Source organism: Haliaeetus albicilla, chromosome 3 (assembly GCF_947461875.1).
Source record: "Haliaeetus albicilla chromosome 3, bHalAlb1.1, whole genome shotgun sequence".
Classification (NCBI taxonomy): Eukaryota; Metazoa; Chordata; class Aves; order Accipitriformes; family Accipitridae; genus Haliaeetus; species Haliaeetus albicilla.
This window is the reverse complement of record NC_091485.1, coordinates 7,732,721-7,749,113: the sequence shown is the minus strand read 5'-3', so window position 1 is coordinate 7,749,113 and position 16,393 is coordinate 7,732,721.

Genomic DNA, 16,393 nt, shown 5'->3' with positions numbered 1-16,393 from the left:
CTCACCGCTGTGCTTGGGAAGATCATGGAACAGATCCTCCTAGAAGCTATGCTAAGGCACATGAAGGACAGGGATGTGATTTAACACAGCCAGCATGGCTTCACCAAGGGCAAGTCTTGCCTGATCAACCTAGTGGCCTTCTATAATGGAGTGACTACATCAGTGGGCAAGGGAAGAGCTATGGATGTCATCTATCCAGACTTCTGTAAGGCCTTTGACACGGACCCTACAACATCCTTCGCTCTAAATTGGAGAGATATGGATTTGATGGATGGACTGTTTGGTGGATGAGGAATTGTTTGGGTATCCAGAGGGTAGTGGTCAACGGCTCAATGTCCAGTTGGAGATCAGTGACAAGAGGTGTCCCTCAGGGATCCATACTGGGACCAGTACTGTTTAATATCTTCATCAATGACATAGTGGGATTGAGCAACTCGGCAAAACTCAGCAAGTTTGCAGATGACACCAAGCCGAGTGGTGTGGTTGTCACACCTGAGGGACAGGATGCCATCCAGAGGGACCTGGACAAGCTGGAGAAGTGGGTCCATGTGAACCTCATGAGGTTCAACAAGGCCACATGCAAGGTCCTGCACCTGGGTCAGGGCAACCCCCAGTATCAATGCAGGCTGGGGGATGAAGGGATTGAGAGCAGCCCTGCTGAGAAGGACTTGGGGGTACTGGTGGATGAAAAGCTGGTCATGACCTGGCAATGTGTGCTCACAGCCCAGAAAAACAACCGTACCCTGGGCTGCATCAAAAGAAGCGTTACCAGCAGGTCGAAGGAGGGGATTCTGCCCCTCTACTCCACTCTGGTGAGACCCCACCTGCAGTTCTGCGTCCACCTCTGGGGTCCTCGACACAGGAAAGACATGGACCTGTTGGAGCGGGTCCAGAGGAGGGTCACAAAGATGATCAGGGGGATGGAACACCTCTCCTATGAGGAAAGGCTGAGAGAGTTGGGGTTGTTCAGCCTGGAGAAGAGAAGACCCTGGGGACACCTGACTGTGGCCTTTCAATACTTAAAGGGGGCTTAGGAGAAAGATGGGGACAGACTTTTTAGTAGGGCCTGTAGTGATAGGACAAGGGGTAATGGTTTTAAACTAAAAGAGGGTAGATTCAGACTAGATATACAGAAGGATTTTTTTACAATGAGGGTGGTGAAGCACTGGCACAAGTTGCCCAGCAAGGTGGTAGGTGCCCCATCCCTGGAAACATTCAAGATCAGGTTGGACGGGGCTCTGAGCAACCTGATCTAGTTGAAGATGTCCCTGCTCATTGCAGGGGGGTTGGACTAGATGACCTTTAAAGGTCCATTCCAACCCAAACTATTCTATGATTCCATCATAATATAACCTAGGAAATGCAGCAGACCTGTATCCTTTCTTGGGTTGTTGAACCATTTTTTTTTTTTTTTAATGTTGTTGTCTGTAGCTGTGGAAACAATCTTACAAGTGTGTGGGAATTATATAGAAGGGTGTAAATTTGTTTACTTACCTCTCTATTAATTCAGTAACTAAACCTAGGCCGATCTCAGTGTTCACCTGAACATTTTGATATTTTGGAATGAATTCTTATTACATCATACTTTCATGTGACAAGTATACCCTAGTTCTTCTGGTCATCCTTGTTTCGTTTGTTTGCTTTCTTTCCCCAAGGTTTTTGTTTTGGTTTTGGTTTATTTTTTCCCCCAGAAAACTGCTTTATAAGACCACTCAATGATCCACAGGATGAATACATAATGCCTACACATGAAGGATCAGGAGTATGTAACAAGTGGGACAAAGACTGCAAGCAGAAGATCATTTCAGGGCTTGAGATTTGTATTTGATTTTAACTTTGGATGCCAATATCTGCTCCTGTGATTATTCTTTCCGTAGGCTGCCTCTGGTAGCTTCCTGCTTTGACTGCTTTTCCAAGAAACATCTGGGACGTGGTTTATTACAGCATCTTGTATGTTAAAAACAATCTGCCTCAGGAGTTCTTACCTCTTCTTACAGGAAAGAAACGTTCCTTTGGATTCAGTGCTGTAACTTGCTGGTGTATCTTACACACTGTAACCTGAAAACCTTTAAAGTTTGTGGCACATATCTTGGACCCCAGTGGATTTGGAAGATAAACAACTGGGATACTGGTTTGTGTGCTTAAGCAGTGCTCGAGGACAATAAATCCCAAACTCAGATTTCTTGTAATATAAAGACAGAAATGAATCCCTCATCCGCTAGGGAAACGCGCTCCCCTAAGAAGCGGTCATGTCCAGTCTCAGTCTGTTATCACATATGCTAAAACCAGCGGCATATTCTAGCAAGATGTTGATGTTGCTCCTCTTTAGAGCAGCAGCAGAGTGCTCTTGACAGTGTTCCCCCAGAGTCATCCTACCCTGCAACTGCCAGATGGTGCTCATATCAAGTGCACAGCCGGCGCTAACCTGCTCTTCCCCAACCTACGCCAATCCCTTTAGATGAGGGGCAGAGATTTTCCTTAGGGTCCAACGCAGAGCAAAGGAAGAGAATTTCTCTTCTTGGTGGCTGACTCATTTGCTTACGAGTAATTTCTGCAAGCAGAAATGGTTGTGGAAATAGAGTGAAAATTGTCATTTAAAACCTGTTTGTCCTGACAAGCCAAATAGGAGGGAGAAGTGACTTTTGAGAATATTCACTGAACACCGTTCTTGTAGAGCCAGTAAGCACAGCTTGAGAGGGTCTTGTGGACTGACGAGGCACTGAACTAGCTCACTAAGAGGATCCAATGCCTGAAGGAGCAAAAATGCGTTAACTTCTGTGCTTCTGCTGCATTTGAAAGGACATAACTGTAGAAGATGTAGTTGAGAAAATAGGGTATAAGTTGTGGTGAACTCCTATTTCTATAGAGAAATAAGGTTTCAGAAGTAATTTTTAGAAAACTTGACAAATTTTGAAAGAGAAGACTAGAAAACCCAGTAAAGCTGAAAATACTGCGCTGATGCATTTCTGTTGAATAATAACTAGTGATTTCACTCCTGCAGAAGCAATAATTTATTTCAATTTTTGTAGGATAATCTTTGCTATGTAGAAAAAACAGTTTTAAAAAAAAGGTATTTAAAACTTTTATTTTATTTAGCACAATCTGTTTTTTCTGAGATTTACCATAGGACTGGACCCTAGTATTCTGTCGCATGTTTTATCTGAATTTATGCAAATATTTACTACTATAATAAGCTAATGATGGTTTAAAATAGTTTATTTCTGCTTGATTAATGGTCTTGAATGTACTGTAATTAAGAAAAAAAAATTAAAATCAGGAAGTGTTATTTATCAGTATGACAGCCTGGGAGAAAAGAAATTAATTCTCTTGAACATTTAATTCCTAGAATCACAGAATTGTTATTTCTAATCTACCTATATGAGACAGAAACATCAAAATATGAAGGTGTGAAGCATCATGTAACTATAAAGCTACACCCATTTACCTCAGCTAAAAATGTGGTCTGGTGGTAGTGTATATGAATGACTGTATGAATTACTGAATGATTTTACCTACACAAAGAGTTCCTGTCCTGTCCAAAATGATTTCCATTTAGTCCCAAAATAAATTGCATTTATGCACGTAACCAAAGTTCATAACATGTTTATAAACATGTCATCTCTGGGCTCCAGTCTTTTCAAATGAACATTTAGAAGACCAAAAATTTCCTCAAATAAATATGCAGGAAAGCAAATAAGAAAGAGCAAATAAGAATTGAGTTAATGTAAATGTTTGTCATTACTTACCCACATATGCCTGAAGCATCTTTTTTTTGCTTAGACTGCACATATGCAAAGTGAAAATGTATGTATTTCCCACACTTTATTTCTGGGATTTTTGCATGTTAGAAATGTTATAACTCTGAGACCAATTTAAAAACTTGTTTGTAAATTATTTCTAGCTGCTTCCTCAATTAAAATTAATTTTTATCTGTAAAATGCATTCCTCCAACTATCTGCTTTTTTTTTTTCTCTCCCTCCAGCATAAGGAGGTCCTATTTCCTCTAACATTTTGTCATTTGTTCCTATCCTTATACTACAGTTTTTCCTTCTCCTGCTGTATCAGTAGTGCCAATATGACTGCTTATGGGACTGCTATATAAATCAGGAAATAGCCAGCTTTGTCACCTAAGGAAATGTAGCATCTAATTGCAGCCAATCTGTTTCTCTTTCACGCATGCACATGCATGAATCCACTGAGGCAACAGAGAGATAGGAATCCTCTGAAATTATTTTGCATGCTTGCTTTCATGTTTACTCTGTAAGTAGTGCAATGGTTGTAATTCTTCTGTCTTCTGTTGTGTTAGATGTTTTTTCAAGAATGTATTGTGCTACAATGTCAAGGAAAGAAAATTAATAAAATTACTGATGTCAAAGTCTAAATCCCTATCGGGGAAGGAAGTTCCTACAAGAAACTTGTGTTTTAGTCTACCTTTTCCTGGTTTTAAGATGCATTTTCACAATATTTTTATTCAGAGATTTTTAAACAATAAAAATTGAGTTCAAAATGTTATACATTCAGATACAAGTGAAAGAAGTCTCTGAGGTTTTGGAAAGAAAATTGGCTTCTGCATTTTGTGTGTGGCAGGTGTCATTTGTTTGTTTAAAAAGCTTTCCTGTCTTTCCTGCTGGTTGATGCTCTTATGTCCAGGTACAGCACATTTCTTGACCAGGTTTTTAAACACACAGTCAGTATAAGTCACTTTAGAGCATGTTATTAGAGCTATTTCTTGCCTCTGGCTGATGTCCCAGAAGAAGATGATAAATCATTCGCTTATGCTACACAGGGAAAAAAAAAAAAAATCAATGTTCAAAACTTCCATGGTCAGCTTTACTCAGGACGACTAAACTCTACAGTGACAAAATACTGATGATGTCATCAATAAAATAAATTAATGTTGTGAACAACTAAGAATCGTGAACTGCCTTGCAGCATGTTATAGAATATGAAGAAAAGTTTTGGAGAATTAAGTTGCAAACTCTAGTGGTTTTCGGACTCGAAGAGCAAGGTGAGATTCATCTTTAAAAGCCAGTATCAGAGTATACAATTAACTTTTTTACAAGCCGAACACATGCATAGGCAGTGACAGGATCAAGTCCTGGGATTTTGTCTCTTCTGAAGGCTGCTGGTGAAGAGAACAGGTTCCTGCACCACAGCGCTACAAAAGCAATAGTTAGACATAGGTATCTGTGTGTGTTATGAGAATTTGAATTCAGAGAGCATTTCATGTACTTCCTCATTTCTAAAACTAGGTATCAGCAAGCAAATAACCACTGAAAGGCGTATATTTAATTACCACAGCTGTGCCAGTTTCACATTCACATATTGTACATAGGGGCTTAAGAAAACAGGCTCATGTGCTAGCCGTTAGTGACCCATCCTGCATGTAGCTCCCATGTTTAATGGGCAAGGAATGATGCCCCAGACTGGTTTTTTCTAGATATCCCATCTGCCTTAATACTGGTACCGGGACTCTGTAAATGGTCCCAATGTCACCTGCTACAAAGGGCAAATGGGGCTTGTAGCTGGAGTTGCCTACAAAACTCCTGCAGCCCAAGCTAGTCCCAGGCTAGCTGGGAAGTGTGCTGGTTTTGAAGGATTCCCAGGTCCAGCAGCATCCGAGCAAGGTAGCCGTGGCCAGTGAATATTACTTATTGAAGGGACAGCCCTGTGCACTTCATCAGCTGCAAAATGTGTCAGCAATTAATTGAGTCAATTTCACGTTATTAATTATGTTTGCGGATTCAATGTAGAGGAAAAAAGCACTGTTTTAAATAAAAATTCCAAACAGTAGTATCATTACTTGGGGAGATAAAGACAAGGCATAAACTTCAAGGTGAGACTGTTTATTTAAAGCAAGGTGAACAACCGCTATCTGACATACATCTGGGGACAACTGGATCCTACTTGGGAGAGGAACTAGATGATATTTTCTTATCTCAAGATTTTGCAATCATGTGGACACTCAACCCACTAAACAAAATAAAACACCCCTAATAGGTTAATAATAGTGAATAGAACAATTAATCACACATACGTTCATTTCACACAGTAACTGAAAAGTTTTGGATTACTTACCCTATAGAAAAATGCACCAAAACTGAGATGAATATGCTTAGTGTGAAGCGTGAGGAAAGCTGCTCCTCAAAGCAATTCTTAGCTTGCGAGGAACATGTGTCTTTGATTCAGGTGCAGGGCTGAAAGTACACCAGGAAATGACCAAGGCGAGATCAAAATCTACCCTGGGTGAAGTAAAAACACAGACAGAGGTTAGAGGAGGGAGAATGTGATTCTTGTAATCTGCTGTTTAGTTTTAAATGAGAGAGGTTTTTTTTTTTTTTGTTCAGAGTGCGGAATGCATCAGCAGAAGAGGATCACTGTTACATGCTATCCTGGCATTAATCTGACGGATATTGGGAATTCGAGTAGCAAGAGAAAAGTGGGTTGCTCTGGCAAAAGTCTGAATGCATACGAAAGGAGGGGAGTAAAATGTCTGAAATCAGGAAGCCAGGGGGATGGTCTTGATAAAGCTGTGCTGAACTGCTAGTTGTCAGGCTGCGAGCTTTTCGGGTAAAATAGAATGATGTTCTCGGTGTTCAAAATATTTCACTTCTGAACTAATTTAATTGATTGGAAATGAAGTCAACTATCCAGTTCTTTCAAGATTTACTAAGCAAGGAGGGAAAAGGAGAACTTGTTTTGAACCTAGTCGTCAGATTCTTTATCCCAGTCCAATACAGTTTTGAGGTGATACAGAAATATATCAATGAATTAATAAATAAAGTCTTGAGAATTTAATTGTTGTTACAGCCTAAATGTCAGGTTTGTCCCCACAGTGGTCTTCACATTTCAGATGCTGAAACATTGCCTTCCAATGACATCCAGAGAAATCTTTGAAAAGTTGTGTTCTTTCCTTGTCTGTTTGCAACCTCTGAGTTTCTCATGGAACAACCTGACGATCTTTTGGAAGGAGGAAGAGTTCTGAAATGGAGCAATGATGGGAAGATAAAATATAATTTTGTAAAGATGAGTTGAATAGGAATCAAAGACTGAAAAAGATTATTAAATTTAGGCCTTTTACAAGTATATGGGTAAATATGTGTATGTACAATACCAATATCGGGGGGGGGGGGGTGTCTAAATTCTGGATATGGCAAAGAAATCACGTTTGTTGAGGCTAGAGCAGAAGAGTTGTTGTTCAGTAGAGTGGGAAAAATCTGGCTTAGTTTCAGTACTGAAGATGTTTTTAGGAAATTCTTTTAGGAGTTTTAAATCTGTGTTTTTAATCTTTGTTTCTCTCAGTACATTAGACACCAAAATAGGCCTTTCTGTTCTGCAGTAACTAGGGTCAGTGCTTATGAAGGTTGTTGAGTTATTTGCCATGCTTACTTTCTCTGTTTTTAATAGAGATTGTATGTTTTTTTCAGTTTTACTGTTGCTTAAGGTTTATTTGAATTCCAGAGTAGATGACGTCCTATCTCACTGAATTATTTGGATTTGATTCGTTCTTCTATGTCTCCTTGTGACAGTGCTTCAACTTTGTTTTGGGCAGGTATTTCCCCAGTGTCCTCCATAACAAAGCTTCATCCAAATGAGTAGTTATAGTCTAAACTGCCCTGTTCAGGCTACAGAACTTACTTCTTTCCCTGATGTTGTGGTTTAACCCCAGCTAGCAACTAAGCACCAAGCAGCCGCTCACTCACTTCCCACCACCCAGTGGGATGGGGAAGGGAATAGGAAAAAAAAGTAAAACTCGTGAGCTGAGATAAGAACAATTTAATAAAACAGAAAAGAAGAAACTAATAATGATAATAGTAACACTAATAAAATGACAACAGTAATAATAAAAGGATTGGAATAAGCAAGTGATGCACAATGCAATTGCTCACCACTCGCTGACAGATGCCCAGTTAGTCACCGAGTGGTGATACCCCTGTCCCCACTCCCCCCAGTTTATATACTGGGCATGACATCACATGGTGTGGAATATTCCTTTGGCCAGTTTGGGTCAGCTGCCCTGGCTGTGTCCCGTCCCAGCTTCTTATGCCCCTCCAGCCTTCTCGCTGGCTGGGCATGAGAAGCTGAAAAAAATCCTTGACTTTAGAACTAAATATTACTTAGCAACAACTGAAAACATCAGTGTGTTATCAACATTCTTCTCATACCTAACTCAAAAAACATAGCACTGTGCCAGCTACTAGGAATAAAATTAACTCTATCCCAGCTGAAACCAGGACACTTGCTCATGTACTTCTCTGGACTCAGAAAACTTCAAGTGGCAAAGCTTCTTGTTTGCAAGATAGTTAACACATATCTTGCCTTTGTTTTACAACTGTACAGAAGTTTTCAGTGTTAAATGTCTGGTTTTCTTGGGCTATTCTGCAGTCAAGCATGGGGTTTCTAGTTGTATGTCAGCACTATCAAAAGCATTCATTTTGTTGAACCTGGGAGAGATCTGGAAATCCTGCACCAATACATAAAAATTGCAGACAGCATTTCTGGCCTGGAAAATCAAATGATATGTGAGCCCTATTCAACTAGTTGTCCCTAACCCTTCATAGGAAGATGTGAACTCTTCACCGCTCCCCTAAATTAGGCTCAATCCCTAGGTATTCCAAAGACCCTCAGGTCTTTGGACCCGAGTCCAAGGGAAGAGACACAAGCCTTCAAGGTAGATGCAGTAGAGCTGTTTATGATAGCAGCATTGGGGAAATATGGAAGAATTCATCTGCAGAATTTGGATCGTACGCTGAGGCTGAAAAATATCTCAAAGTGTGTTTGGATTTAGCTGAGTGAAATGGTTTTAATATGGTAGCAAGGGTCTTGGAAGTGGCAGAGATTCTTCTTTTTTGGAGACTCCATCCTCTTTCTTGTCTTTTTTTTTCTCAGGATGCTGAGGAGTTCTGGGAGTGAGACTCTTGCTCCTGGACACTTGGTGACCTGCCACTGGGGCGGGTTTCCAGTGATGCCAGTGTGTCACTGTCCCAAAAAGGGACAGGGAAAAAGCGTGAACCGATCACGTAGATAATGAATGGCAGAGAAGCCTGACACTTGAGAGAGAAGAGGGATTTCTGTGAGGGAAATCCACTATGTGTTCTGTAGGGAGAGCGTTTTTTTTCCCCACTCCCTTAATTTCTCCCAGTAGCCTTGACTTTCCACCACCTGCATCAAGCCTTTTTAATACACCCATCTGTGAACAAACACACCTGGTATTAATCCTGGGCATAAAGCCCACATGAGTGAGAGAAGGAATAAGGTAAGGAGGAAAAGGTGTAGGGTGATTATAGGTGTGTTTAAAACCTAGCTAATCAAGGGGTCTTTTTTCTTTTACCTTTATAATCCACGTAATGTTGTCTTTGAAAGAAAGAGGCTGTACAAAGTAGGAGGAAGGGGTGGTGTGGCTTCCCTTATGGTACTCTGGGAACTAAGCTGTGCTGAGAAACACGTCTTTGCAACACAGCACTACAGAGGGGAGTCATATGATGGAGTTGCAAAACAGTGCGCTTTGATTGTGTTTTATTAGCCAGTTGAGTCCTAATGTGCAGTTACCAAGATGTACCTGTATAGTGACTATGTAAATTCATCTATGCAAACAGTAAGAAAACTGGCATATAGATAAATAATTATATATCAGCAAGAGAGTTGCTGACTGAATTAAAAAAAAATAAATCCAGTTTAAGGTTCTGTATTTGAGAGATTATTCTTTTGCCCCGAATAAGTAATAGACTTAATGTCTTTCTCTTTTTTGTCTGTCTTTTTTTTTTTTTTTTTTTTTGTACATTCGTGAATTGATTAATAGATAATACAGGTATTAGGATTTCTTTTTTATTGCTTGTTTCACCAATACTTTTTTAGTTGTCTGAAGCTTTTACAAAAGTTAGTACATTATTTAATGATTAAGCACAATGGGAAAATCTAGGCTTTATCTAATTTACAGAATGAAGTTTGAGTACTGAAGACAACATCTGTCAAATTTGAGTATCCTATATGAAGATATCTCTAAGCTAGCTGTGTTTGTTCTTTTGGTTCATGACCTGATTATTGGTTCATGAAAAAGAATTGGAATAGATTGAAGTCATAATATTTAATCTTCATTTCAAGGCAAACCAAAAAAAACCCCAATAAAATCTGGTTACCACTATTATAGCAAGTTACCTTGCTGTGATGAACAAACTATGCAACTGTGGCTCCAAGACAAAAATGAAATATTTTCTGTTGAGGATGTGAATTTTTGTCTACATCTGTTTGAAAGGGAAATGCAAAATGAAAGCAACTGAACCTTTTGCTATTATGGATTATATGGCATGCTAAAACTAGTATTTTCAATGGTTTTAATGGCATGCTAGAAGATCTGGGTTATTTAAAAAGTAGTTAATTGAAATAATTAGTTAACATGAGGTCTTACCAGGTGGTAAGCCCTCAAGCATATAGTAGTAGATAGTATAGCTTGAAACTGTTGAGAGGAACAGAAAGAGACTGGAAGCCTATTTTGTTGCAAATGATGTATGAGATCATATAATAATACCTCTGATAAATAGTAATAATACTGATAAGAGATTTTATCTTTTTGCAAAGAATGTGTAATAATTAAAAAAGTGGGGACTGGGCCACCAGGAATAGGTGCTGCCCTGTTCTGTTCCTGTCTTGTTGGATGTCATTCCATGGCTTCCATAGCAGGACTTCCAGTAAATCCGGTGTAACTTTTTATGGAGTAATGATAGTGCTATATAACCTGGACTGGTGCTGAATATTTGTCTTGCCCAGGCCGCTTTGTCTTTCTTTAAGTGGTGTGATTTGGTTAATGTTTGAGTAACAGGGGAGAAGGGAGAAGAAACTACTTTGGTGTTAAAGTAATGTCCTCCAAAATACATTGAAAGCAGAAAAATGTCCTGAATTCCCATAATTTTAATTTCATAGATCCATAGTTGAGCTACTTAAGACTACCAGAACATGCCCTGGCAAAACCTTTGTATTTTTCTACTATAAACTAAGCATAAATTCAGTGGTAGATGACAGATTACTTCATATACCATGCAAGCAAGCCCAGACAATAGCTTTAGCCATGACTGATTGCCTTGCTGTAACCCACTTTATGTTAAATGTATTCTTGCTGTTCAATTCCACAACTGTAATTTTGTTCTTCTGCACTGCTCAGCCCTCTGTGGACTAACCAGGTTCCTTCAGTAATGATTTCTTTTCTATTGTATTGTTTTCTGCATAATCAAGTTGGTAGGTAGGGGTTTAGGTGACACAGCCATCTGTCAAGTTCATTTGCTCTGAAAATGCAAGAAATAATGGCCTCTACAACTTGGGGCTATCTGTTATAAAGGAAGAATATCAGCTTTTACCCTGCACCATCTTCTCATCTCTTCAAATTATCATTTTTTTCTACTTTCTATATAAAATACATAAGGTTCTCTTGACATGACTGATTGGTGAAAAAGAAAGCTATCACATGTCCACCTTGTATTGCAATTTATGCAAGCAATCCAATTAAGGAGAAGCAACTAACATCCAGACTAATGTGCCTGTCGTGAAACTAAAGAGTGCTACAGACTGCTCTGCTCAAGTGTTATCATTGCTGGTTCTCTGACATGCTAACTGCTTCCTCCTTGAAGTTTGCATAATGTGTAAATGTAAGGGAGTTTGCATGCCACAAAGGAAAGGGAAAACAGTTATTCATTTTTTCTCCTCTAAAATAAAATGCTCATAATAATTCTTATAAGGACCCTTTATCAAATTGTAGCTGTTTGCTGAAATGACATGCACTCGGTGGGGAAAGACATAAAAAGCTGCCTGTGGGTTCTCAACCTTTTTCAGATATAGTGGAAGCAGGCTGGGATAATCCAGGAGTGATCCCACTTTTCCGTGTATGTGTGTGGAGGGGGGACAGTTATTTATACAGCAGAATAACTTTTATCTAACATGATGCCAATAGAGCCGGAAAAATTTTGGTTGCTCTAGGTCAGAGGCATCTTTACATCAGACCCATTCGTTATTGCCCCTACTAAAATGCAGAATAACCAATCGTTCCTACTTGGCTTAGACCTCCAATGGCCTGGTTAGAAAGAAAACCACTTCCAGATGCCATTAAATAGTACTAGTGAAACATGGAATTTTCTACTTCAATGAAAACATAATTAGGAAGTGGAATGTCACACTTCTATCACACTTTTGCCAAACCAATTCCCCCATCATCCACCTCTCAGGGCCACTGATGTGAGATAAGACTCTCTGCTGGATGAGAGATTCCCTGACAAGGGAACAACTGCTGTTGTTCACAGCAAGTTAAATAATGAATCTGAACAGCAGGTGTAAAAAGTGATAAACCCATTAACGAAATTAGTTAGCATTAGTAGCCACCTACTGAATATTTCCAAAATATCAAGTCACTTAAACTGTATATGAAAAGCAGATAAAACAACAAAACAGAGAAAGATTGCAAAGAAGCTGTTCTGCACTCTATTTCTGCCCTGTGGTGCAAAACTCGATGTACATTTTATTGGTGCTGTGTAATGCATTTCATGCAGAATTGAAAATGATCCTTTGGTCTTGTCCATGGAGTTCTTTAAACTGTGCTCTGCCTGTCATTGTCACAGAAGTTGGGCACGGAAAGTCATGTTGATCCACAAAGAATTAATTGTTCTATCCAAGCTTGCATCTACTGCAAGTTTCGTGTGCTATTTCATTACGGAATAGTATTTTCTGGTTCAGATAAGTATACTGTTTCTTTCTGGGGTCAGACTTTAAGCATCTCAGAACTTCATGAGACTTGAACACTACACACTGTGTAGTGTATTTATAATCAATTGTAAAGGTGATTTTGAAAGTAGAGTGAAACGTGATTAACTTAACCTGTTGAAATCTGGGCTAGATGCATGATGATCTTCTGAATTTTCAGGAAAATGCCTTTTGCACCTGGGACCAGCCACGGTGTCTCAGATGTGTTGGTGTTTTTCTGGAAATCAGTACCACTGGCTAGGCAAAAAGGCAAGTACCTGATTTAGTGCCACGCTTTGTTACTGTGTTCTGGATTTTGAGGTATAATTAATCTCACAGAATATGAGGTAGCCAGAAGCCCAATCATGGGTGGAAGTGAATGCCCTCTACCTCAGTGCTAAATAAACAAACCTGGGAATTGAAAAGCAGGAGCAGCTCAGTAAGTATGTGTAAGTATTTCAGATCTCCCATGAGCTCTTTTTGCCTGCAACTTACAAGTAAACATTTTACAGGTGCCTGCTTATACTATTTATACAGTAGATCGTATTGCAATATTCCAGCTGGTCAGAATTTCTAGTTGAAGAAGTCATCTCGAATTTTACAATTTATGCTTCAAATATTGGGAGAAAAACAACATCTGATATGCCACTGCTAAAATGAAAATGATAATTTGAATGTGAAAAATGTTATCCTCCTCTTTTTTTGGTGCACTGTGAAACACACGCACACTGCTCCCAAGTAATACAGTTACACTCAGTCAAATTCAAACTAGCTGTAAACAGGTGCACCTCCAGTTGGAATTTCTTGGCCTCAGTTATGAAAAGAAACTTAAAAAGAGAGGAAATAGACCTGGGCTTAAAGAGATAGGAACTACATCAGGGCTAAAACTGGCCCAGAAAAATAGAATCAAGTGTTAAAGTACCGCAAAGAAACTTGCAGTGGCTGCAGAACAAATATCCTTTACACGCAGAGTGTGTTATGCTGCTCACACTAAAGTGACTGGCAGATAAGCTTGTGGTGGGGATCTTTAAGAAGCAGGAACAGCTAGTTGAAGGAAAAAAAACCCAAAAGACAAAGTGTCATTCTGGATTAGTTATCTGGGAATTAGTTGTTTAGGATTAGTTGTTTAGGAAGAGGTGGTAGAGTTCTACACTGCAGAAAACATGGTGCCCGAGAATCAGCAAGCTCGGAAAATCAATCAAGAAAAAGCTTTCCCACCGTCATCGCCTTGCCTTCAGCTGTGTGGGTCAGGTGAAAGGGGTGGAAATTGGGCCAGCAACTTCAAGTGGCTTTGGGAAACAGCGGGGACGCAGATGTGCCTGTGTGGATGCAGATTGTCCAGAAACACCAATGCCTTTCCACTCCCTGTGAAGACAATCCTTTCCTTGACCTCAGTGACCACAAACCTCCGCCTGGGTGTTCAGGTTATTTATACTTTCACCGGCAAAATCATACACCTAATCTCAGACTTGTACTTTCCAAAGTAGGTGAGCATTGCTGAAAACCACAGATGTGTGCTTTGGCTTTTTATATGAAACAACTCCAAAGCCTTTTCTCCCTGTTAAATGCAGAATTTAATTTAGTCATACATATCATAAAAATATGGGATACGCCATAAGACTGAGTAACCACACTGAAAGAAACTGTGTTCGGAATTTCATTACTTAAAATGATTTATTTTGCTATTAATTCTTCTTGTGGATTTCAGTGCACCATTATTTCCTCTGTATTAGCTGAAGTAAATTATTGAGATAGCTAGTTTATTAGGTGCCAGCCAAAGTTTTTACTGTGATAGGTACCCCAAAACTGAGGAAGAGAAATTCACAAAATGTAAGACATTTTAAAGGTATGGGATTTCTGAGAAAGTGCTGAGATTCTTCCTGGAAACCCAGATTTTTTCAGCACTTTTTGGTTGAGCATGTGCAGTCACTTATTCCTTTTGAAACTATTGGCTGCATAATGTATTTAACTGCAAAAACCCAGGCATAATCTACACAATTTTAAAAATCTTATTTTTTACTTGTTACAGCTGTTAACTACAAGAAATTAAGAAATTTAGCAGAGTAAAGAAGGCTTCCCCTCCACACCCAAAAATGCATAATGTCTGTATGTTGGGGATATATCCCTAGTACATAGAACAGATGCCCAAATTCAAGTTCTGTTTATTAATCTTAAAATTTTAAAGAAAGTTTAATCTAGACAGAATTTAAAATGTTATTTTAACTATGTCCTGTAGCCAGCAGCTGGTATCAGATTTAAGTTATTATTAGATCCTAACAGCTCTTCTGGTTTTAGATAGAATACATGCATTTTTCCCAATAATTTCTAAAAACTTTTTGTAATTACAAGTTGAAATATTTAATACAAACATGACATCTAAGTGTATGCTGACCAGTGCCTGCAAACATTTTCCTGGCACCTCACAAAGCAATTATGAACGTTGTAAGAATTCATCCCATTTATACCAGTATCAATTCCATAGCCATAGCTGGTTTTTTATATTATCTGTTAGCAAATATAAAGCTAATTTTTCCTAATAGCATACTTTCAGTGGTATAATTACCATACATCACTTTGATGTCCCATTAGAAATTTTTAAGTGAATGGAAGTAGCCCAAGGTAGACAGCGTTGAGCAAGTCTGACCACATAAAATATATACTCTGAAATAATTAAACTCAGCTAGACTTCAATCCAGTGCTGTAAGTGAAGAAAAACCTAGTTGCTGTTCTTCCTCCATAGCACATCTATACTTAGAGGGATGCTTAGGGCCTGTGGGACAAACCGTCTAGCCGGGTGAGAACTACATGTTATATTTCAGAGAAAAAAATGTATTTTTTCTATAATGAAATGAAAGGAAAACATATTATTAAATATTTTCTCTTAAAATATTTTGCCTCAGACATTTTTATAATAATATGATATGACATGAAATAAAGGTAATGAAATGAAAATAACTTAAAAATGGCAAATTTCACTTTCAGAATAACATATTTCAAAGTCTGTTTTAATTTCTTTTTTTTAAATGCAGAATGTCACGAAGAAAAATATTTACATGCAACACAATCTTTTGATGAATTTGTAAATAGGAGTTATAGAGTTTGCTTTTCATAGATCTAAATTTTCATTAAAATCTCAAAAGGGAAAAGTTTGTCATTTTTCATGTATTACTTCAAGAAAGTTTTTTCTAAATATATGTTGTGAGAAAGAATAATTTTGACCAGCTCTATCTGAAACTTAGGACCTTCGGACCTCAGGACAGAGCGCTGTCCTTTGCACAAAAGTAATTTCTAGTAATGGTAAGCTGTGATTTTTCTATGTGTGACCCACCCTCAAAGAGGAATTTTCTCAATGGCTTTTAGAACTATTTTCTGGACAGCAGCTGTGTGGGCTTGCGTACAAATTTTACCATTTCAAGAGTGATATTGCACTGTCTTTTTCTAAATAGGAGGTTAAATTTATTGGCAGACAATGAATGTAGTTCAGCATGCCCTTCTGCTTGAAAGGGAAGATGTTACTGGTCACGAAGTAGGTGACATGTTGCTTCTGTGCAAGACAGCAGCTCCTGGCTCTGTTGACTTCAAAATTCAATAAGAAGCAGGAGATGGGATCTGCTGCCTTTCTCAGGAAGCCGTGGCTTCCTACCTTATTGGGTTCAAGAGAATATCTGTCTGT